This window comes from Muntiacus reevesi, chromosome 5 (genome assembly GCF_963930625.1).
Source record: "Muntiacus reevesi chromosome 5, mMunRee1.1, whole genome shotgun sequence".
NCBI lineage: Eukaryota > Metazoa > Chordata > Mammalia > Artiodactyla > Cervidae > Muntiacus > Muntiacus reevesi.
This window is the reverse complement of record NC_089253.1, coordinates 74,957,981-74,983,158: the sequence shown is the minus strand read 5'-3', so window position 1 is coordinate 74,983,158 and position 25,178 is coordinate 74,957,981. Positions and strand designations below refer to the sequence as shown.

General features: G+C 37.2%; 1 protein-coding gene and 1 non-coding gene across 2 annotated transcripts in view; both read right to left on the bottom strand.

Annotated features, from left to right (window-relative positions):
- Positions 1-25,178, bottom strand: part of DNAH14 (dynein axonemal heavy chain 14) — a 324,938-nt gene that overhangs the window by 279,348 nt on the left and 20,412 nt on the right. The gene's annotated exons all lie outside the window — the stretch shown is intronic.
- On the bottom strand, positions 9,800-9,929 carry LOC136170135 (small nucleolar RNA SNORA43). The gene has a single exon (XR_010663576.1). It is a non-coding gene; the product is annotated as a small nucleolar RNA SNORA43 (small nucleolar RNA).

The following is a 25,178-nucleotide window of genomic DNA, read 5'->3' as shown; positions in this document are numbered from 1 at the left end:
TAGAAAGAGTGTGGAGAAAAGGGAAACCCTCCTACACAGGCAGGAATGTAAACTAGAACAACAGGGGGTGCATTGGTAAAGAATCCACTTGCCAGTGCAGGAAATGCAAGAGATGTGGGTCGGGTCTCTGGGTTGGGAAGATCCCCTGGAAAAGGGAATGGTAGCCCACTGCAGTATTCTTGCCTGGAAAATTCCATGAACAGAAGTGCCATATGGGTTACACTCCATGGGGTCGCAAGGAGTCGGACATGAGTGAGCAACAGAGCACACACATTACCACTATGGGGGAACAGTATGATGACTCCTTAAAAAACTAAAAATAGAACTACCATGACCGAGCAATCCCACTCCTGGGCATATCTCCTGAGAAGACATAATCTGAAAGGATAGATGCACCCAAAAGTTCACTACAGCACTACTTATGATAGCCAAGATATGGAAGGAACCTAATATCCAATGGCAAAGGAATGGATAAAGAAGGTGCAGTGCTTATATATAATGGAATATTACTCCACCATAAAAAGAACGAAATAGAGGTTATCAAGCTATGTGAAATAAGTCAGATAAAGACAAATCTACTCATGTGAAATTAAATTTTTTAAAATGATACAAATAGATTTATAAAGCAGAAAAAGTATCACACATCAGGAATATATTTCAAATTCATCAAAACAGGTCCTAGTCTTTCTTTAAAGTCTTTAAACTCCACTTTAATGTAATTATACTAGTATAGCTATCTCTACTGAAAAATAACAGGAGTATTGTAAGTATAAACATTTTATTTACAAAAAATATATTTGCTCTTAGTTTCAATCTAGGCATAGGTTCTCAAGTAATCTTTTGATTCCTTACATCCCATAAATAACCTGTTGTGCCTGTGGCATTCAGTAAGTGTTTCTCACTTACTGAGGTGAGATCAGATCAGTGGTCATCTGAATCACCTACTAGAACTTCAATCTTTAGCTTAAGTCATTAAGAAATAAAGGGATTTAACAATAACAAGAAGTCCTTCACCAAAGGGAAATTTAGTGATATATTATTATGTGATCAGGATTTACTTATATATGAGTTGAATCTTAACATCACAATGTTGAGTAAAAATATATAAAAACAGAAAGACAGCACAATGAAATTTCTGCAAATTCTAATATGTATAATAACAAAATCCAAGACATGATACTTTAAAAAATTCAGTGTAACTTTATGGAAGGTGAATTGAAGAAAAATACAAAAATGATATTTCAGTGATTCCTCATAAGAGGGGGAGGATGTGTTAAGGTTGGGGGATAAGGAGAGAAATAAAACAATAAAATGATACAAAACAAGATAAAATAAACAAGAGACCTTGATGAACTGATAAAAATAGTATGCATGAATCAAGAGGATGATCAATTCAGCTCTCCATATCTGGTCCCCTACACTAAATGAGGTGGCAGAAGAAAGAACAAGAGAAAACACCAGAAGAACTAGATGAAGTAGAGATCAGAAACCTGAGAAAGAGTTCACACTAATGGTGTTAAAGATAACAAAATAACTTGGGAGAAGAATGAATGTACAGAGTGAGAAGTTACAAGAAGTTTTTAACAAAGAGAAAATATAAAGAACAACCAAACGGAGTTGAAGAATAGAATAACTGAAATGAAAAATACACTAGGATAAATCAGTAATAGACTCAGTGATACAAAGAAACAGGTCAGTGAGCTTAAAGACAGAATAGAGGAAATCATTGCCACTCAATGGAAAAGAGAATGAAAAGAAATAGATAGTTTAAGATACCTCTGAGGCACAATCAAGCACACTAACATTTGCATTACAGAAGTCCCAGAAGAAGGAAAGAGAAAGAAAGGGACTGAGAGCAGTATTCAACTGCCTAACCTGCAAATACTTCCTTAACCTGGGAAAGGGAACAGTCATCCACGTCTATGAAATACAGAGTCCCACAGAGGATGAAATCAAAGAGGAACACACCAAGACACATTGTAATTAAAATGATAATTAAAGATAAGAAGAAAATACGAAACTAAGAAACAATATTTAAGGGAACTCCCATAACGCTAGGCATTCAATTGATTTTTCAGCAGAAACTCTGCAGTCCAGAAGGGAGTGGTATGATAAAACTCAAAGTAATGAAAGGGAAAATATATAACCAAGCACATGCAATCCAGCAACATTCTCCTTCAGATTTAATGGTGAGATCAAAAACTTAACAGACAAGCAAAAGCTAGAATTCAGAACCATAAAACCAGCTTAACAAACAAGGTTAAAGGAAATACTCTGGGTGAAAAAAGAAAAGGCCAGAATTAAAAATGAGAAAATTATAAAATTAAAAAGGTCACCAGTAAAGGCAAATGTATAGTACATGTAGGTAATATCCCACAAACAAAGCTATTAGGAAGGTTAAAATCAAGAGTAGTAAAATTATCTATATCCACAGTAAGCAGTTAAGTCCTACATAAAACAATTAAAAGTAAAATATGATATCAAAACTATTATAAGGAGTGAGAGCACAAAAGCACATTTTTTAATGCATTAGAAACTAAGAGAAAAGCAACTTAAACTATGTTTATTATAGACTGCTATACAAAAACCTCACAGTAATTATAAAACAAAAGTCTGTAACAGTTACACCAAAAAACAAAGAAAAAGGAATCCAAACATAACATTAAAAATAGCCATAAACTCACAAGAGAAGAGAATCAATGAAGAAAAAAGGGAAAAAAGATGCCACCCCCAAATCCAAAACAATTAACAAAATGGCAGTAAGAACATACATACTGATAACTAGCTTAAATGTAAATGTAAGTTTAAATGAAAACTGCCCAAATCCAAAGACACTGAGTAGCTGAACAGATATAGAAATAAGACTCATATATGTGCTGCCTACAAGACATTCACCTCAGATCTAGAGACACACAGACTGAAACTGAAGAGATGAAGAAAAGTATTCCATGCAAATGGAAATGAAAGTTGGAGTAGTAATATTTAGACAAAATAGACTTTAAGTAGAGACTGGAATAAGATATGAAATAGGATACTGCATAATAATCAAGGGATCAATCCAAGAAGATATAACAATTGTAAATACACATGAAACCAGCATGAAAAGTCAAAGTGAAAGTCACTCAGTCATGTCCAACTCTTTGCAACCCCGACTATACAGTTCATGGAATTCTCCAGGCCAGAATACTGGAGTGGGTAACATTTCCCTTCTCCAGGGAAGCTTCCTAACCCAAGGATCAAACCCAGGTCTCCTGCATTGCAGTCAGATTGTTTACTAGCTGAGCCACCAGGAAAGCCCTTTTCACTTTCACTTTCACAATCCAGCATAGGAACTCAAAAATAAATATGAGTAAATAGTAATAAACATAAAGGGAGAAATTGACAATAACACAATAATAACAGAAAATTTAACACAACATTCATTGATGGACAGCTCATTTAGACAAAAAAATCAATAACTGGCTTTAAATGACACATTAGACAAGATGAACTTAATTGATATATATATAGAGAATTCCACCTGAAAGCAGAAAAATACACATTATTTATAAGTGCACATGAAACATCTTCCAGGACAGATCAAATATTAGGCCGCAAAACAAACCTCAGTAAATCTAAGAAAGTTGAACTCAAAGCAAGCATTTCTTCTGACCACACCACCATGAAACTAGAAATCAATTACAAAAAAATGACAATAAACAGAACCATAAGGCTAAAAATACACTACAAAACAGAGCCAACAGATGACTGAAGAAATCAAAGAGGATATAAAAAAATTCACAGAGACAAATGAAAATAAAAATATGATGATACAAAACCTATGAAAGGCAGCAAAAGCAGTTCTAAGCAATACAAACTCACCTCAGGAAACAAGAAAAATCTCAAATAAACAACCTAACCCTACACAGAAGAACAAGAGAATGAGGAACAAACAAAACCCAGATAGTGGAAGGAAATAAAGATCAGAGTAGAAATAAATAAGAGACTAAAAAACAACGGAAAAAAAATCAATGAACTAAAAGCTGGTTCTTTGAAAAATAAACAAAATTGACAAATCTTTAGCCAGGCTCATCAAGAAAAAAGAGAGAGGGCCCAAATCAATAAAGTCATAAACAAAAAAGGAGAAAGGTTACAACCAACACCATAGAAATTCATGGTATCATAAGAGACTACTATGAATATCAATGAACTAATAAAATTAACAATCTAGAAGGAATGGGCAAACTCTTAGAAATGTACAGTCTCCAAAGACTGAACCAGGGATAAATAGAAAATATGAACAGGGACTTCCCTGGTGGTCCAGTGACTAATAACCTGTGCTCCCCTTGCAGGGGCCCAGGCTCAATCCCTGACCAGGGAATGAGATCCCACATGCTGCAACTAAAGATCCTGAGGGCCACAATTAAGATGCAGTGCAGCCAAACAAATAAATAAATATTTATTTAAAAAGGAAAAGGAAATGTGAACAGACCAATTAACAGTAATGAAATGGAATCAATAATTTACAAAAACAATTCCTGTCCAGATGGCTTCACAGGTGAATTCTGCCTAATATTTAGAGATGAGTTAACATCCATCCTTCTCAAACTATTCCAAAAATATTGAAGAGAAAGGAACACCTCCAAACTCATTCTTTTTGCCCACCATCACCCTGATACCCAAACCAAAGATATCACAAAATAAGAAAATTACAATCTCACTGACAAACAATAGATGCAAGAAACTTCAAAAACATACTAGCAAACTGAATCCACCAATACACTGAGAGTCATATATAATGATCGAGTAGGATTTATCCCAGAGATGCAAGGATTTTTCAGTATCCCCAAATCAATCAGTTATGATATACCATATTAAGAAACCATAAAATTGCATTCATTTCAAATGCTAGTATATTGTCACCCTACTTATTTTAACTTCTATGTAAAGTACATCATGCAAAATGCTGGGTTGAATGAATCAAAAGCTGGAATCAAGATTGCTTGGAGAAATATCAACAACCTCAGATATGCAAATGGATACCACTCTAATAGCAGAAAGTGAAGAGGAACTAAAGAGCCTCTTGATAAGGGTGAAAAGCAGAGTGAAAAAGCTGGCTTAAAACTCAACATTAAAAAAAAAGAAGATCCTGGCATCTGGTCCCAACACTTCATGGAAAATAGATGGGGAAAAAGTGGAAACAGTGACAGATTTGATTTTCTTGGGTTCCAAAGCAACTGTTGACAGTGACTGCAGCCATGAAATTAAGATGCTTGCTCCTTAGAAGAAAAACAATGACACCTAGACAGTGTATTAAAAAGCAGAGACATCACTTTGCTGACAAAGGTCTGTAAAGTCAAAGTTATGGTTTTCCAGTAGGCATGCACAGATGTAAGAGCTGGACCATAAAGAAGGCTGAGCACTAAAGAACTGATGCTTCTGAACTGGAGAAGACTCTTGGGAATCCCTTGGACAGCAAGGAAATCAAATCAGTCAATCCTAAAGGAAATCAACCCTGAACATTCATCAGAAGGACTGAAGCTGAAGTGCCAATATTTTGGCCACTTGATACGAACTGCTGACACACTGGAAAAGACCCCAAGGCTGAGAAAGAGTGAGGGCAGAATGAGAAGGGGCTAACAGAGGATGACATGGTTGGATGGCATCACTGACTCAATGGACATGAGTTTGAGCAAACTATGGGAGATAGTAAAGGACAGGAGAGCCTGGTATGCTGCAGTCCATGGGGTTGTAAAGAGTCAGACATGACTTAGCAACTGAACAACAACAACATTAACATATTGAAGATTAAAAACCACAGATGCAGGAAAAGCTTTTTCAAAAAAGTTCTGAATATCCATTTATGGGAAAAGCTCTCCAGAAAGTGAGCATAGAGGGAACATTCTTCAACATAATAAAGGCCATATATGAAAAACACTCAGCTAATATCATCCAAAACAGTAAAATGTTGAAAGCATTTCCTCTAAGATCAGGAACAAGATAAGGATGCCTATATTCAACATACTTTTAGAATCCTAGACACAGCAATCAAAGCAGATAAAGAAATAAAAGGAATCCAAACTGAAAAGGAAGAAATAAAGTATCATTTTTTTCAGATGACATGATACTTTTATACATGGAAGAGTCTAAAGATGTCATCAGAAAACTATTAGAGCTCATCAATGAATTCAGTAAACTTACAGGATACAAAATTAATACACAGCAATCTGTTGTATTTCCATACACTAACAGCAAAGTATCAGAAAGAGAAATTAAGGAAACAACTTCACTTACTGTCCCTTCAGAAAGAATAAAATATGTGGAATAAACCTACCTAAGGAGGTAAAAGAGTTGTAACTCAGAAAACTTTTAAGCCACTGATGAAAGAAACTAAAGGCAACACAAACAGATGAAAAGATATACCATGTTTGAGAAGAATTCATATTGCTAAAATGACGATACTACCCAAGGCAATGTACAGGTTCAATGCAATCTCTAAATACCAGTGGCATGTTTCACAGAACTAGAAAAGAATTTCAAAAGCTACAGGGAAACATCAAATACTCTAGATAGCCGGAACAACCTTGAGTAAGAACAGAGCTGGGAGAATCACACTCCTGGTTTCAGATTATACTACAAAAATAATAAAAATGATAATAATAATCAAAAATAGTATGGTATTGGCACAAAACAGACACACAAATCAATGGAACTAATAAAGAACCAGATAAACCCACACCCTTTAGGCCTATTAATCTATGTGAAAGGAGACAAGAATATACAATGGAGAAGACAGTCTCTTCAATAAGAGGTATTGTAAAAACTGGACAGTTATATGTAAAAGGATGAAACTAGAACATTCTCTAACATCATATACAACATAAACTCAAAATGAATTAAAGACCTAAATGTAAAACTTTAGAGGGAAACATAGGCAGAACAAGCTTTGACATGAACTGCAACATTTTTCCAGATCTGCCTCTAAAAGCAAGGGAAATTAAAGAAGAAATAAACAAATGGGACCTAATTAAACTTAAAGGTTTCCATGCAGCAAAGGAAACCATCAACAAAATGAAAAGACAACCTATCAAGTGGGAGGATATATTCACAAATGAAATGACTGATAAAGGGTTTATATCCAACATATATGAATAGCTCATATAGTTTAACATTCAAAAAACAAGGAATTCATTTTTACAAAATGAGCAGAACTGAACAGACATTTTTTCAAACAGGAAATGCAGACTGTCAATAGGCAAATGAAAAGATGTTTGAGATTACTAGCCATCAGGGGGATGAAAATAAAAACTAAAAAGAGATATCACTTCAAACCTATCAGAATGGCAGTCATTGAAAAGAATACAAATAACAAACATTGGTAAGAATGGAATCCTTGTTCTCTGTTGATGGGAGTGTAAATTGGTGTAGTCATTGTGGAAAACAGTGTGGAGGTTTCTCAAAATACTAAAAACAGAACTACCATATGACCCTATCATTTCACTCCTGGGTATGTATCTGAAAAAAACAAAAACACTAATCTGAAAAGATAAATGTACCCCAGTGTCCATAATAGCATTATTTATAATTGCCAAGGTGTTGAAGCAAACTGTGTTCATCGATAGATGAATGGATAGAGAAAATGTGGTACACACACACACACACGACACAATGGAACACTACTTAGCCATTAAAAAAATGAAAATTTTGCCATTTGTAGCAACATGGATAGACCTGGAAGGCATTATGCTAAGTGAAATAAGTTAGACAGAGAAAGAAAAATACCATATATCACTTATATATGGAATCTAAAAAATATGACTAATTAGTGAATAAAACAGAAAAGAAGTATACTCACAGATATGGAGAACAAATTAGTGCTTACCAGCGGGAGAAGGAAGGGTGGAGGTGCAATATTGTGGTAAGGGACTTAAAAGGGGGAGTTATTATGGTATGATATGAAATCATTTTAAAGTACTATACAATTAAAGAATCTTTCATTCAATAAGTTAATTAATTTTAAAAATATAATAAAAGAACAGGTATAAGAATGCATAAAAATTCAGCATAAGATAAAAATACACTTAAATCAACTGGAAAAGTATAGATTATTCAAAAGAATCTAGTAGTACATTTGGGGAAAGTTAATTTACCTCTCTATCTCATCATATATTTACCAAAATAATTATCAGGTAAAATAATTACTTAAATGTAGAAAATAAAACCACAAGATTACTGCAAATACTAATAAAAATAAATAATATTTATATTATCTTGGTATGAGAAATTCTTTTCTAAATATGATACTAAATGTAGAGACTATAAAGAAAACAGATGATTTATTTTTCTGAAAGACTTTATCAGCACAGTTTTAGGCTCACAGCCTAACTGAGTAGAATGTATACATGTATTTCCCATGTATCTGCTAAGCCCATACAGTCATAACCTCCCCATTGTCAACGTGCCCCACCAGAGTGACACATTTGATACAACTAATGAACCTCCAGTGATACACCACAATCATCCAAAGTTCACAGTTTACATTAGAGTTCCCTCTTGGTATTGTATTTTCTATGAATATGTAGATTGTATGGGTTTGGACAAATGTGCAATAATCCATCATTATCGTATTACATGTACTTGCACTGCTCTAAAAATCTTTTGTACTTCATCTATTTATCCTTCTCTCCCCCAGCCTCTGTCAACTGCCAGTCTTTTTAGTGCTGCCATAGTCTTGTCTTTTCCAGAAACTGGTATCATACATCATGTAGTATGTATATACATATAATTTGAAGCATACTGTACCTAGCCTTTTCATATTGGCTTCTACTTAGTAATCCTCTGTCTTTTTATGGCTTGATAGCTCATTTATTTTTAGCAGCGAATAATATTCCACGGTTTGGAGATATTACAGTGTATTTATACATTTACCTACTAAAGGACATCATGGTTTCTCCTGGTTTTGGCAATTTTGAATAAAGCTGTTAGAGACATCCACATGGAGGCTTTTGTGGACTTTAGTTTTCAACTCTTTGGGTCAAATACCAAAAATAACAACTGTTGGATCTTACAATAAGTGTATATTTAGTGTCTTCCAAAGTGGCTGAGCTGATTTGCATTCCTACCAGAAATGAGGGAATGTTCCTGTTGCTCCACACCTTTGTAGGCATTTGGTGATGTCCATGTTCTGGATTTTGGCCATTCTTATGTGTGTGTAGTAGTATCTCATTGTCGTTTTAATTTGCATTTCCCATAAGGCATATGTTAAGGATGTTTTTATATGCTTGTTTGTTATCTGTAATCTTTTAAGTTTCTGTTAAGATCTTTGGCTCATTTTAAAAGTGGGTTTTTTGTTTTTTTACTGTTGAGTGCTCAATGTGTTTTGTATATTTTGGATCATAATTTTTTTTAATCAGATGTTTGTTTATCACTGGTATATAAGAAAGTGGATGACTTTTTAATATTCATTCCTTTTTTTTTTTTTAATCTAATCAGCGATTCCTCCCAAACCCTGTTTTTTTGCAGCAGAGCCGTCAACGGAATCCTCTGGCCTTCCCTCAAGGGACTCCTTATTCCAGGCACTAGGGGCGGGAGCACTCGTGGGCCGGGTGGCGTAGGACAGCAGCTCAGCAGCCCTCAGTCAGGGAGGCGCGACAGGTGCTCAAGGACTCCTAAACAGTCCTCCCACACAGACTGACAGAACCATCATTTCCAGCGGACTTTCTCCGGCTCAATCCCGCCGGACCCAAGCTTGCCGCGTGCCTGTCGGCTCACTCAGTCCTCCCCCGCCTTCTCTTCGGCGCACGTGGGAACAAGGGGCTCCGAGGGCTACAAACCATTCTTAAGTGCCCACAGTTCTGAGCACTGAGCGTAGAAATAGCCGCTTCCTCTCTGCCCCAACAGCATGGGCGCAGCAGGGCAGCGGCACCCGTGGTGCCGGCAAGTCCAGCATCTGCAGGGCCGTGTTAATATTCATTCTTATGTCCTGCAACCTTTTTATAATTTCTTATCGGCTACAGGAGATTTTTGTCTATTTTGGATTTCCTATATAGATAATTGTGGGCTTCCCAGGTGGTGCTAGTGGTAAAGAACCCACTTGCCAATGCAGGAGACATAAGAGAGGAATTTGATATTAGCATCAGGAAGAACCCCTGGAGGAGGAAATGACAATCCACTCCAGTATTCTTTTTACTTATTTATTTTTAACTGAAGGATACTTGCTTTACAGAATTTTGTTGTTTTCTGTCAAACCTCAACATGAATCAACCATAGGTATACATATATCCCCTCCGTTTTGAACCTCCCTCCCATCTCCCTCCCCATCCCACCTATCTAGGTTGATAAAGAGCCCTGTTTGAGTTTCCTGAGACATACAGCAAATTCCCATTGGCTATCTAATTTACTGGTAGTGTAAGTTTCCATGTTACTCTCTCCATACAAATCACCCTCTCCTTCCCTCTCCCGGTCTTTCTCTTTCTGACTTACTTCACTCTGTATAATAGGCTCTAGGTTCATCCAGCTCATTAGAACTAACTCAAAGGCATTCCTTTTTATGGCTGAGTAATATTCCATGGGTTTGAGTAAACTCTGGGAGTTGGTGATGGACAGGGAGGCCTGGCATACTGTGATTCATGGGGTTGCAAAGAGTTGGACACGACTGAGCAACAGAACTGAACTGAACTGAATATTCCATTGTGTATATATGTACCATAACTTCTTTATTCATTCATCTGTTGATGGACATCTAGCTTGCTTCCATGTTCTAGCTACTGTAAACAGTGCTGCAGTAAACAATGGGATACATGTCTTCGATTTTCGTTTTCTCAGGATATATGCCTAGGAGTGGGATTGCTGGGTCATATGGTGGTTTTACTCCTAGTTTTTTAAGGAATCTCCATACTGTTTTCCATAGTGGCTGTATCAATTTATATTCCCACCAATTGTCCAAGAGTGTTCCCTTTTCTTCACACCCTCTCCAGAATCTATTTGTAGACTTTTTGATGGTGGCCATTCTGACCAGTGTGAGGTGATGTCTCATTGTAGTTTTGATCTTGCATTTCTCTAATAATTAGCTATGCTGAGCATCTTTTCATGTTTTGTTAGTCATCTGTATGCCTTCTTCAGAGAAATGTCTGTTTAGGTCTTTTCCCCACTTATTGATTGGGCTGTTTGTTTTCCTGGTATTGAGTTCTATGAGCTGCTTGTATATTTTGGAAATTAATCCTTTGTCAGTTGTTTTATTTGCTATTATTTTCTCCCATAGTTTCCTTTGCTGTGCAAAAACCTTTAAGTTTAATCGGGTCCCACTTATTTACCTTTGTTTTTATTTCCATTTCTCTAGGAGGTGGGTCATAGAGGATCTTGCTTTGATTTATGTCATCGAGTTTTCTGCCTATGTTTTCCTCTAAGAGTTTTATAGTTTCTGGTCTTACATTTAGGTCTTTAATCCATTTTGAGTTTATCTTTGTGTATGGTGTTAGGAAGTGTTCCAATTTCATTCTTTTGCATGTAGCTGTCCAGTTTTCCCAGCACCACTTATTGAAGAGGATGTCTTTGCCCCATTGTACATTCTTGCCTCTTTTGTAAAAAATAAGGTACTCATAGGTGCATGGGTTTATTTCTGGGCTTTCAATCTTGTTCCATTGGTCTATATTTCTATTTCTGTGCCAGGACCATACTGTCTTGGTGACTACAGCTTTGTAGTATAGTCTGAAGTCAGGAAGGTTGATTCCTCCAACTCCATTCTTCTTTCTTAAGACTGCTTTGGGTCTTTTGTGTTTCCGTATGGATTGTGAAATTTTTGCTTCCAGTTCTGTGAAAAATGCCATTGGTAATTTGATAGGGATTGCACTGAATCTGTAGATTGCATTAGGTAGTATAGTCATTTTCACTATATTGATTCTTCCTACCCAGGAACATGTTTATGTCATCTTTGATTTCTTTCATTAGTGTCTTGTAATTGTCTGTGTACAGTTCTTTTGTTTCCTTTGGTAAGTTTATTCCTAGATATTTCTTTTTGTTGCAGGGTGAATGGAATTGATTCCCTAATTTGTTTCTGATTTTTCATTGTTAGTGTTTAGAAATACAAGTGATTTCTGTGTAATGATTTTGTATCCTGCAACTTTGCTAAATTCACTGATTAGCTCTAGTAATATTCCCATATTGTCTTTAGGGTTTTCTATGTACAGTATCATGTCATCTGCAAACAGTGAGAACTTTACTTCTTTTCTGATTGAATTCCATTTCTTTTTCTTCTCTGATTGCTGTAGTTAGGGCTTCCAAAACTATGTTGAATAACAGTGGTGAAAGTGGACACCCTTGTCTTGTTCCTGATCTTAGGGGGAATACTTTCAGTTTTTCACCATCAAGAATAATGTTTTCTGTAGACTTATCATATATGGCCTTTACTAGGTTGAGGCAGGTTCCTTCTATGCCCATTTTTTTGAAGAGTTTTAATCATAAATGGGTGCTGAATTTTGTCAAAGGCCTTTTCTGCATCTATTGAGATTATCATAGGGTTTTTATCTTTAAATTTGTTAATATGGTGTATCACATTGATTGATTTGCATATATTGAAGAATCCTTGCATCAAGCTGGGAGAAACCCAACTTGATCCTGGTGTATAAGCTTTTTGATGTGTTGCTGATTCTGTTTGCTAAAATTTTAAGGATTTTTGCATCTATGTTCATCAGTGATGTTGGCCAGTAGTTTTAATTCTTTTTGTGTTGTCTTTATCTGGCTTTGGTATCTGGGTGATGGTCACCTTGTAGAATGAGTTTGGAAGTGTTCCTTCCTCTGCAATTTTTTTGAAAGAGTTTTAGAAGGATAGGCATTAGCTCTTCCCTAAATGTTTGATAGAATTCTCCTGTGAAGCCATCTGATCCTGGGTTTTGTTTTTCGGGAGATTTTTTATCACAGTTTCAATTTCAGTGCTTGTAATTGGGTTGTTCATAATCTCTATTTCCTCCTAGTTCAGTCTTGGAAGACTGAACTTTTCTAAGAACCTGTCAATTTCTTCCAGGTTATCCATTTGCTGCATCCCATAGGTTTTGAGTTGTCATGTTTTCATTGTCATTTGTTTCTAGAACTCTTCTGATTTCCCTTGTGATTTCTTCAGTAACCTGTTGTTTAAGAAACTTGTTTAATCTCCATGTGTCTGTGTTTCTTACAGTTTTTTTTCTTATAATTGATATCTGGTCTCATAGCATTGTAATAAGAGATGCTTGCTATGATTTTAATTTTCTAACATTTACTGAAGTTTGCTATGTGACCCAAGCTGTGGTCTATCCTCGAGAATGTTCCATATGCACTTGAGAAGAAGGTCATCTGATGTATCAGTTAAGACTTTTTTCCTTATTAATTTTCTGTTTTGATGGTCTGTCCATTAGTGTGAGTGTAGGTTAAAGTCTCCTACTATTATTGTGTTACTGTCAATTTCTCCTTAATGTCTGTTAGTGTTTGTCTTGCACAATGAGGTGCTCCTATGCTGGGTGCATAGATTTTACAATTGTTATGTCTTCCTCTTGGATTGATCCCTTGATCATTAGGTAGTGTCCTTCCTTGTCTCTTGTAATCTTCTTTATTTTAAGGTCTATTTTGTCTGATATAAGGATTGCTACTCCAGCTTTCTTTTGCTTTCCATTTACATGGATATATTTTTCCATCCTCTCACTTTCAATCTATTTGTGTCTTTAGGTCTGAAATGGGTTTCTTGTAGACAGCATATATATGGGTCTTGCTTTTGTATCCATTCAGCCAGTCAGTCTCTTCTGGTTGGAGCATTTAATCCATTTACATTTAAAGTAATTACTGATATATATATTCTTATTGCCATTTTCTTAATTGTTTGGGGTTGATTTTGTAGATCTTTTTTCTTCTCATATTTCTTGACTATAAAAGTCCCTTTAACATTTGTTGTAAAGCTAGTTTGGTGGTACTGAATTTTCTTAACTTTTGCTTATCTGAAAGATTTTTATTTCTCCATCAATTTAGAATGAGATCCTTGCTGGGTACTGTGAGTTTGGTTGTAGATTCTTCCCTTTCAGTACTTTAAATATATCCTGCCATTCCCTTCTGGCCTGCAGAGTTTCTGCTGAAAGATCAGCAGTTAAGCATATGGGGTTTCCCTTTTATGTTACTTGTTGCTTTTCCCTTGCTGCTCTTAATATGCTTTCTTTGTGTTTAGTCTTTGTTTGATTAGTATGTGTCTTAGCGTGTTTCTTCTTGGGTTTATCCTGTAAGGGACTCTTTATATCTCTTGGACTTGATTGACTATTTCTTTTTCCATGTTGGGGAAACTGTCAAGTATAATCTCTTCAAAAATTTTCTCATATGCTTTCTTTTTCTCTTCTGCTTCTGGGACCCCTATGATTCGAATGTTGGTGCTTTTGACATTGTCCCAGAGGTCTCTGAGACTATTCTCAGTTCTTTTCATTCTTTTTACTTTATTCTGCTCTTCAGAAGTTATTTCCACCATTTTACCTTCCAGCTCACTGATTCGTTCTTCTGCTTCAGATATTCTTCTGTTGATTCTTTCTAGAGTATTTTTAATTTCAGTAATTGTGTTACTTGTCTCTGTATGCTTATTCTTTAATTCTTCAAGATCTTTGCTAATTGATTCTTGCACTTTTCCCACTTTGTTTTCAAGGCTTTTGATCTTTACTATCATTATTCTGAATTCTTTTTCAGGCAGTTTGCCTATTTCCTCTTCATTTATTTGGACTTCTGTGTTTCTAGTTTTTTCCTTTATTTGTGCAGCATTTCTCTGCCTTTCCGTTATTTTTTTTAAACTTATTGTGTTTGAGGTCTCCCTTTCCCAGGCCTCAAGCCTGAAATCTTTCTTCCTTTTGGTTTCTGCTCTCCTAAGGTTGGTTCAGTGGTCTGTGTAAGCTTCATATAGGGTGAGATTTGTAATGAGATTTGTTTGTTTGATTGATTGATTTTCCTCTGATGGTCAAGGCTGAGTGAGGTGGTAATCCTGTCTGCTGATGATTTTGTTTGTATTTCTGTTTTGTTTGTTGTTTAGATGAGGCATCCTGCACAGGGTGCTACTGATGGTCGGGTGATACTTGGTCTTGTATTCAAGTGGTTTCTTTTGTGTGAGTTCCCACTATTTGATACTCCCTAGGGTTAGTTCTCTGGTAGTCTAGGGTCTTGGACTGGTAGTCAGTGTTCTCACTCCAAAGGTTTGGGGCTTGATCTCTGGTCATGAATGAAGATTCCACAAGTGGTTTGTTATGGCATTAAGTGAGATTAAAACAAATACCCCAAAACGAGAAACCAAAGATGAACCCCAGACAAATGGCAGCTACAAAATCAGGCAAATAATAATTAAAATAACATAATATACACATATACATATATAACCATAAGCAAAATCAAAACAGTCCAACAAAAATAAAGTACAATAGATTGATCCAGTGAACAAAGGAAACCAAGAATTGTATCTACCAGTTAAGAACAAAACAAACTGAAGCGCAAACTGGAAAACAAAACTAAAGCAAGGTGCCAAGTGGGGAATAAAGAAATGAAAACAAAACTAACAAATATGTTGAGAGGAAAGGAAAGTAAAGAAATGAAAGAATAGACATGCAAAGTTAAATAGAAGTAGATAAAGAAGAGATATATATTAAAGATTAACTGCAAGGGGGAAAGAACAGTAGGAAGAGCAAACAAAGGAATAAATGTAGAAAGAATAATGATAGGTTTTAAAAATTAAAAATTAAAAGAGAGAAAAAAAGGAAGGTTAAAAAAAAAAAAGGAAAACTCCACAGAAATGCAAAAGCCCAACATAGAGGCAGAGGTTTATAATAACAATAAAAAGTGTGACTAAAAAAAAAAGAAACTCAAGAGCTTAACTAGTGCTAATAAAATCGACAACTACAACGGTGGGGGGGGGGGGGGGAGATCCCAAAGAATCTACAGCACAAGTCAAGACGTAAGAATGATAAATGTTTTCTTGAGACACTGCTGTCAAAGTCCTTTCCCTCGCTGGGAGTCACAGTCCACCTCATTTCCCTAAGACGCCCCCCAGCACTCTGCTGGTCTCTGGACCTGCTGTGCGGGCAGCTCAGATTCTAATCTAGTCCTATTCCTGGTGTTTTCTCGCCTCCAATGTCCACAGCCCTCAGAACCAGTGCGTGTTCTTTTTTGGGAGCTCTCAATGTCCTCATATATATTCCATAGACACAGAATCTGCCTAGTTGATCAAGTGGATTTAATCTGCAGCTTGTACAGTTGGTGGGAAGGTTTTGAGTCTTCTTCCTTAGACACACTGCCCCTGCGTTTCTATTGTGGCTTTATTTCCACCTCTGGGGTTGGTTTGCTCCTGAGGCTTCCCTGGAGGGCTTGGGTCTTCCCCAGTGAGGGCCAGGTGCAGTGGAGGTGGTACAGCTGCTTGGGTCGCAGGGATTATGGCAGCACCAGGTACTCGGGGGGTTGACGGCTAGGGTAGCAGGAAATATAGTGTTCTAGAAGGGTGTGGCAATCAATATTGGACAATACACTTCAGTATTCTTACCTGGAGAACCCCCTTGACAGAGAAGCCAAGCAGGCCATAGTCCACAGGGTCGCAAAGAGTTAGATATGACCCGTATGCATAGACCAAAGACTTTTTTTGCCTGTGGCAGCTCTGCCCCAGTAAGGGTTGTGAAGGTGGCACAGCTGCTTGGGTTGCGGGGACCCTGGCAGTGCCAAGTGTGCAGGGACACGGACTGCCTCTGCCACCTGAGTTATGGCCCTATCAGTCTTTTTTCAAGCCTCCTGTAGTTGGCAATCAGAAGGCCTCTTTGGCCAATCTTTCTCCATAGCTCCCCCCACTCAGGCACTTAAGAGGGCTCCCTTGCCTGGGGTTCTTCTCTGTTGTTCCATGCGTCATGCACATAGAGGGGCCCCCGGCTGTGGTCCTGTTCTATAAATTGGCACATCAGGCACTTACAGAGGCACCCTGGGTGGGGTCCTACTCTGTAGTTTGTCACATCAGTTACTTAAAGGAGCACCCTGGGTGGAGTCTTACCCTGTAGTTTGGGTGCATCAGGCGCTTGATGGGCCAGCCTATTGTTCAGCTGCTGATGCTGGCATGTGGGGAGAGAGAGGTTATGGTGATGGCTCCACCCTCTACGTGTGATTCAGCAGTATTGCCTTGCTTCCGTGGCTGCCTGGCTTTCCTCCACAGACATTTCCCAGTACAATCTCCTCCCTCACACCCCCTCTATCTGTCTCTCTGTAGTCAACAGCAGCCCTCGCCCTGGGATTGCTCCACAATCCCTAAGCTCCAGCTTCCAATCTGCTGTGCTTTCTAGGGGACTTACATCCCTGTCCGGGGTACATATGGCTGTAGCAAAAACTGTCTGATTTTCATTGCATTTAGGCTGCCACAGATCAGCGGTTTCACTCTCAGCCTTAAACGTTTCTCCTCTGACTCAGACAAGTGCCCCAATGTGGGGATCAGACCCCTGCTTCAGTTCCCCCACCCACAGAGGGCAGGTCAAGTCCTTCTAACATTCCTGTCTTTTCCCCTAGTTCCTTTGTCTTACCGAGCTTTGTGCGGATCTATATATTCTTCCCACTGGTCAGGTACTCCTGTCTGCTCTCAGCAGGTGTTCTGCATGCACTTCTGTGTCTGAAGGTGTATTCCTGATGTATCCATGGAAAGAGATGTACTCCACATCCACCTACTCTTCCGCCATCTTGTTCTCTACCACTCCAGTATTCTCGCCTGGGAAATCCCATGGACAGAGGATCCTGGAAGGCTACAATCCATAGGGTCACAACGGATCGGACACGACTGAAGTGACTTAGCACACAGCATATAGATAAATATGCATAACTTCTTTCCTTTGCTTGTATTAATTATCTAGTAATTCCAGCACAATGTTGAAAAGCAGTGGTGAAAGGGAACATGCTTTTTTTCCTGATCTTAATGAGAAAGCTTTAATCTTATTATTAAACATAGTGTTCAGTTCAGTTGCTCAGTCGTGTCCAACTCTTTGTGACCCCATGGACTGCAGCATGCCAGGTTTCCCTGTCCATCACCAATGGAGCTCACTCAAACTCATGTCCATAGAGTTGGTGATGCCATACAACCATCTCATCCTCTGTTGTCCCCTTCTCCTCCTGCCTTCAATCTTTCCCAGCATCAGGGTCTTTTCAAATGAGTCAGTTCTTTGCATCAGGTGGCCAAAGTATTGAAGTTTCAGCTTCAGCATCAGTCCTTTCAATAAATATTCAGGACTGAGTTCCTTTAGGATGAACTTGTTGGATCTCCTTGCAGTCCATGGGACTCAAAAGTCTTCTCCAAAACGCAATTCAAAAGCATCAATTCTTCGGCGCTCAGCTTTCTTTATAGTTCAACTCTCACATCCTTACATGACTACTGGAAAAACCACAGCTTTGACTAGATGGACCTTTGTCAGCAAAAAGCAATATTTCTGCTTTTTAATATGCTGGCTATGTTGGACATAGCTTTTCTTCCAAGGGGCAAGCGTCTTCTAATTTCATGGCTGAAGTCACCATCTGCAGTGATTTTGCAGCCCCCAGAAATAAAGTCTCTCACTGTTTTCCCATCTATTTGCCATTAAGTGATGGGACCAGATGGTGTGACCTTAGCTTGTTTAATGCTGAGTTTTAAGCCAGCTTTTCACCCTCCTCTTTCATTTTCATCGAGAGGCTCTTTACCTCTTCTTTGCTTTCTGCCTTAAGGATGGTGTCATCTGCATATGAGCTTATTGATATTTCTCCTGGCAAAATTGATTCCAGCTTATGATTCATCCAGCCTGGCATTTTGCATGATGTACTCTGCATATAAGTTAAATAAGGCGACAATAGACAGCCTTGACATCCTCCTTTTCCTATTTGGAACCAGTCTGTCCAGTTCTAACTGTTGCTTCCTGACCTGCATGCAGATTTCTCAGGAGGCAAGTCAGGTGATCTGGTATTCCCAGCTCTTTAAGAATTTTCTAGAGTTTATTGTGGTCCACATAGTCAAAGGCTTTGGCATAGTCAATAAAGCAAATGTTTTTCTGGAACTCTCTTGCCTTTCTGATGATCCAAAGGATGTTGGCAGTTTGATCTCTGGCTCTGCTGCCTTTTGTAAATCCAGCTTGAACATCTGGAAGTTCACGGTTCACATACTGTTGAAGACTGGCATGGAGAATTTTGAGCATTACTACTAGCGTGTGACATGAGTGCAATTGTGCAGTAGTCTGAGCATTCTTTGGCATTGCTTTTCTTTGGGATTGGGATGAAAACTGACCTTTTCCAGTCCTGTGGCCACTGCTGAGTTTTCCAGATTTGCTGGCACATTGAGGGCTGCACTTTCACAGCTTCATCTTTTAGGATTTGAAATAGCACAACTGGAATTCCATCACCTCACTAGCTTTGTTCGTAGTGATGCTTCCTAAGGCCCACTTGACTTCACATTCCAGGATGTTTGGCTCAAGGTGAGTGATCACACCATCGTGATTATATGGGTCGTGAAGATCTTTTTTGTATGGTTCTTCTGTGTATTCTTGCCACATCTTCTTAATAACTTCTGCTTCTGTTAGGTCCATACCATTTCTGTCCTTTATTGTGCCTATCGTTGCATGAAATGTTCCCTTGGTATCTCTAATTTTCTTGAAGAGATCTCTAGTCTTTCCCATTCTATTGTTTTCCTCTATTTCTTTGCATTGATCATTATATTGATCACATAGAGTTAGCTGTATGTTTTCTATATATTTTTAATCAAGGTAAGGAAATTCACTTCTATTTCTAGTTTATTCAGAGTTTTTATCATGAATGGGTATTAAATTCTGCCAAATGCTTTTTCTCTATCTATTGATATGATTATGTGATTTTTCTTCTTTAGCCCTTTGCTGTGATGGATTACATTAACTGACTTTAAATGTTCAGTGAGCCTTCAATACCTGGGATAAATACCACCTTTATATAATTCTTTTTATTGATTGTTAGATTTAATTTGCTAATTTTTAAATGATATTTATATCTATGTTCATGAGAATTATTAGGCCATAGCTTTCTTTTCTTGCAGTGTGTTTATATGTTTTGGTATTAGGGTAATGCTGGGCTCATAAAGTAAGTTAGAAAGTATTCTGTTTGATCAGACTCTGAAAGAGATTGTACAGAATTGGTATAATTTCTTCCTTAAATGTTTGGTTGAATTCACAAGTGAAACATCTGGACCTGGTACTCATAGATTTCTATTTCTTTAAAAAACTCATCCTCTAGCCAAGACTTATAATACTATGTTGAACAGAAGTGGTGAGATTGGGCATTCTTGCCTTGCTCTGGACCTTTGAGACACAAAGACCAATGGGACAGCATGGAGAGCCCAGAAATAAACCTGTTCCAATAGGGCCAATTAGCTAACAACATAGAAACCAAGGGAAGTCAATGGAGAAGATGAGTCTCTTCAATAAGTGGTTTTGGGAAAACTGGACAGCCACATTAAAAACAATGAAACTTGACCAGTGTCTTACACCATACTGAAAATTACCTCAAAATGGATAAAAGACTTGAACATAAGATCCAAAAATATAAAACATCTGGAAGAAAACTTAGGTATTAAGTTCTTTGATACAGGTGTTAGTGATGATTTTTGAACCTGACACAAAATAAAGCAATAAAAACAAAAATAAGTGGGACTACATAATAATAAAAGGCTTCTGCAAAGCAAAGGGAACCATCAACAAAATGAAAAAGCAATCTACTGAATGGGAGAAAATATGTTAAAATCACATAGCTGATAAGGGGCTAATATCCAAAATATATAAATAACTCATACAAGTCAATGGCAAAACAACAATTTGATTTTTTTAATGGGCAGATGATCTGAATAAATATTTTTCCAAAGACATACAGATGGCTAATAGTCACATGAAAAAAAAAATACTCCATATCATTAATCATCACGGAAATGCAAATCAAAACCATAATGAGATATCACCTCACCTATTAGAACGACTGTTACCAAAAAGACAAAAAATAGCAAGTGTTTCTAGGGAGCGGAGAAAAGGAAAGCCTTGTGCATTACTGGTAGGAATTTAAATTGGTGTAGACACTATGGAAAACAATGTAGAGGTTTCTCAAACAATTAAAAACAGTACTACCATATGATCTAGAAATTCTCCTTTTGGGTATTTATCTGAAGAAAATGAAAGCACAAACTTGGAAAGATATATGCATTCCATATTCATGCAGAATTATTTACAATAGCCAAGATATGGAAACAACTTGTGTCCATAGATTGATGAATGGATAAATAAGATGGGAGATATATAAATAATGGAATATTATATAAAAATTTTATACATAAGATAGAAGGAAATCTTGCTGTCTGCATTAACATGGATGGACTTCAAGGGCATTATGCTAAGAGAAGTAAGTCAGAGAGAAAAAGATTAGTTATCTTATGATCTCTCTTATACATGAAATCTTAAATAAAAAATCTAAGTTCGTAGATACAAGGAACAGACAGGTGGTTGCCAGAGATCGAGGCTAAGGGATGGGTGGAAGAAATAGGTAAAGAGAGTAAAAGGTAAAAAAACAAAACGCAGTTGATGTAAAACATACATAGAGATTTTTCAATCATTTTCAAAATAATGACATATATATAAACACATTCATCCACAAGTTAACGTATATGACATAGGTACCCTATGTTTAATATATACACAAACATTAATGTATTTATCTATTTTGCATTTATCTATTTATAATGCATTTATATTGCATTTATCTATTTATAATGCATTTATAATGCATTTATCTATTAAACCATTAATGCATTATTCTATTTCTAAAATAATGAAAAATACCATACTCTAAGATTAAACCAGTTAGCAGGACATATTCTTAGAACTTTGCATGAAATAATTAAAAATGAAAGCAAACTATCTGTGACTCATTTTTACTCAGCTATACATTTAAATGCAAGGTACAAAATATTGATTTAGCTAATTACAATGTAGTCTTTAAACTATTCATAAGTACTATTTCATCATCTTCACCTTTAAAAACCATGAAATATAGAAGTTAGGGACTCATTCTGTTATCATAAATTCTCTTTCTCAAGATAACCAAAAAAAGAAAAGAGAAAGTCTATTATAATATTTAAAAGCAACAATGAACACTGCAAACAATATAAATTTTCTATTGTTGTTATTTATTTAAAATACATTGTGTTCATCTCATAACCATTTTTAGCCCACTCCAGTATTCTTGCCAGGAAAATCCTGTGGACAGAGGAGCCTGGAGGGCTGCTGTCTATGGGGTTGCACAGAGTCGGACACGACTGAAGCAACTTACCATGCATGCATGCATTGGAGAAGGAAATGGCAACCCACTCCAGTATTCTTGCCTGGAGAATCCCGGGGACGGAGCAGCCTGGTGGGCTGCCATCTATGGGGTCGCACAGAGTCAGAAACAACTGAAGCGACTTAGCAACAGCAGCAGCATAACCATTTTTAATATGTAATGAGATCTGAGGAGGTCTTACAAATAACTGAGAAAAGAAGAGAAGCAAAGGGCAAAGGAGAAAGGGAAAGATATACCCAAATGAATGCAGAGTTCTAGAGAAAAGCAAAGAGAGATAAGAAAGCCTTTTTATGTGAATAATGCAAAGAAATAAAGGAAAACAATAGAATGGGAAAGACAGAGATCTTTCAAGAAAACTGGAGATACCCAAGGGAATATTTCATGCAAAGATGGGCACAATAAAGGACAGAAATGGTATGGACCTAACAGAAACAGAAGAGATTAAGAAGTGGCAAGAATACACAGAAGAACTATACAAAAAAGATCTTTATGACCCAAATAACCATGATGGTGTGATCACTCACCTAGAGTCAGACATTCTGGAATCCGAAGTCAAGTGAGCCTTAGGAAGCACTACTATGAACAAAGCTAGTGGAGGTGATGGAATTCCAGTTGAGCTATTTCAAATCCGAAAAGATGATGCTGTGCAAGTGCTGTATTTAATATGTTACCAAATTTGAAAAACTCAGTAGTGGCCACAGGACTGGAAAAGATTAGTTTTCACTTCAATCCAAAAGAAAGAAAATGCCAAAGAATGTTCAAACTACTGTACAAATGTGCTCATTTCACATGCTAGCAAGATTACGCTCAAAATCCTTTAAGCTAGGCTTTAGCAGTATGTGAACTGAAAACTTTCAGATGTTCAAGCTGGATTTAGAAAAGTCAGAGGAATCAGAGATCAAATTTCCAACACCTACTCGATCATAGAGAAAGCAAGAGAATTCCCCTAAAACATCTACTTTTGCTCCACTGACTATGCCAAAGCTTTTGACTGTGGATCACAACAAACTGTGGAAAATTCTTCAAGAGATGGGAATACCAAACTACCTTACCTGCCTCCAGAGAAACCTGTATGCGGGTCAAGAAGTTACAGTTAGAATTGGACGTGAAACAACAGACTGGTTCCAAGTTAGGAAAGGAGTGTGTCAAGGCTGTATATTGTCACCCTGCTTATTTAACTTATATGTAGAGTGTATCATGCGAAACGCTGAGCTGGATGAATCATAAGTTGGAATCAAGATTTCTGGGAGAAATATCAACAACCTCAGACATGCAGATGATACCAATTTAATGGCAGAAAGAGAAGAGGAACTAAAGAGCCTCTTGATGAAGGTGGCAGAGGAAAGTGAAAAAGCTGGCTTAAATTCAGCATTCAAAAAACAAAGATCATGGGACCCAATAACAAACTTCATGGCAAACAGAAGGGGAAAAACTGGAAAGAGTGACAGACTTTATTTCCTTGGGCTCCAAAATCACTGCAGACAGTGACTGCAGTCATGAAATTAAAAGACGCTTGCTCCTTGGAAGAAAAGCTATGGCAAACTTAGGGTATTAAAAAGCAGAGAGATCACTTTGCCAACAGATGTCCATATTGTCAAAGCTATGGTTTTTCCAGTAGTCATGTAAGGATGTGATGGCTGGACCATAAAGAAAGCTGAGCACTGAAGAACTGATGCTTTTGAATTGTAGTACTGAAGAAGACTCTTAAGATTTCCTTGGACTGCAAGGAGATCGAACCAGTTAATCCTAAAGGAAATCAACCCTGAATATTCATTGGAAGGATGATGCTGAAGCTCCAATACTTTGACACCTAATGTGAACAGTGACTCATTTGAAAAGACTCTGATGCTGGGAAACATTAAGGGCAGGAAGAGAAGAGGGTGACAGAGGATGAGATGGTTGGATGGCATCACTGACTCAAGGGACACGAGTTTGAGCAAACTCTGGGAGATGGTGAAGGGCAGGGAAGCCTGGTGTGCTGCATTCCACGGGATCACAGAGTGGGACATCACTTAGTGACTGAACAATAAAAAGCAATCTATTTTCTTGTAAGAGCAGTCAGATGTGCTTTGAAGTTGAAAAATAAAAGATGTTGGGTGTCCTGGACAAGTTCCTAAGCTAATCAAGGGTACAGGTGGATTCACAATTCCTTACACTAAGACTGCTTTCTTTTCACATGTCTTCAGTTCCATTCTTTCAACATCCATGGTCAATGGTGATATGATTGTTTTTATGGCTATTCTTGTAGTAGTGAAAGTGAAGTTGACTTTATTATGAACTAGCTGCTAAAAACAATGCTGAAGCGAGTTCTGTAATTAAAACCTTATAAGTAATGAAATACATTTTGTTTTCTTGAGAAGCAAAATATTTGAAGATCTGGATTATATCCTGGAGCAACCAAGCAATAGGGACGTCTAGCATTCTGTAGTAAATATGACAACAGGGAATATTAATTAAAATCTATAGTAATATTGTTGCTGCATCTAAAAATCATTACAGTTGAACTTAGACTCTAAACAACTCTTGGTTATAATGTGCTCCTATCAGAGACTTTGAAAACAGACTCTATGGACTTTTGAAAACAGACTATGTGTTTGTGCAACATGCCATGTTTTTAAAGAATTCTAAGGCATCTATGGTTCTAAAGCAATGACATCAAATTAAAAAAAGAGAGCTATATATCCAAATTACTTCTCCTAAATATTTTCTGACTCACTACAATAGTCCCAGCAATGAACCAGGTAGATACTGGGAGTTTGGGATTCAAAACTTAGTGAATCACATAAAAATTACCCTTTAAGAGCATATGTTAGGCTAAGGATTTCCTCAACAATAGCTGTTTTTGCCATGTGAAATATTTCTGGGATTATATTTTTTATATCTCCCTC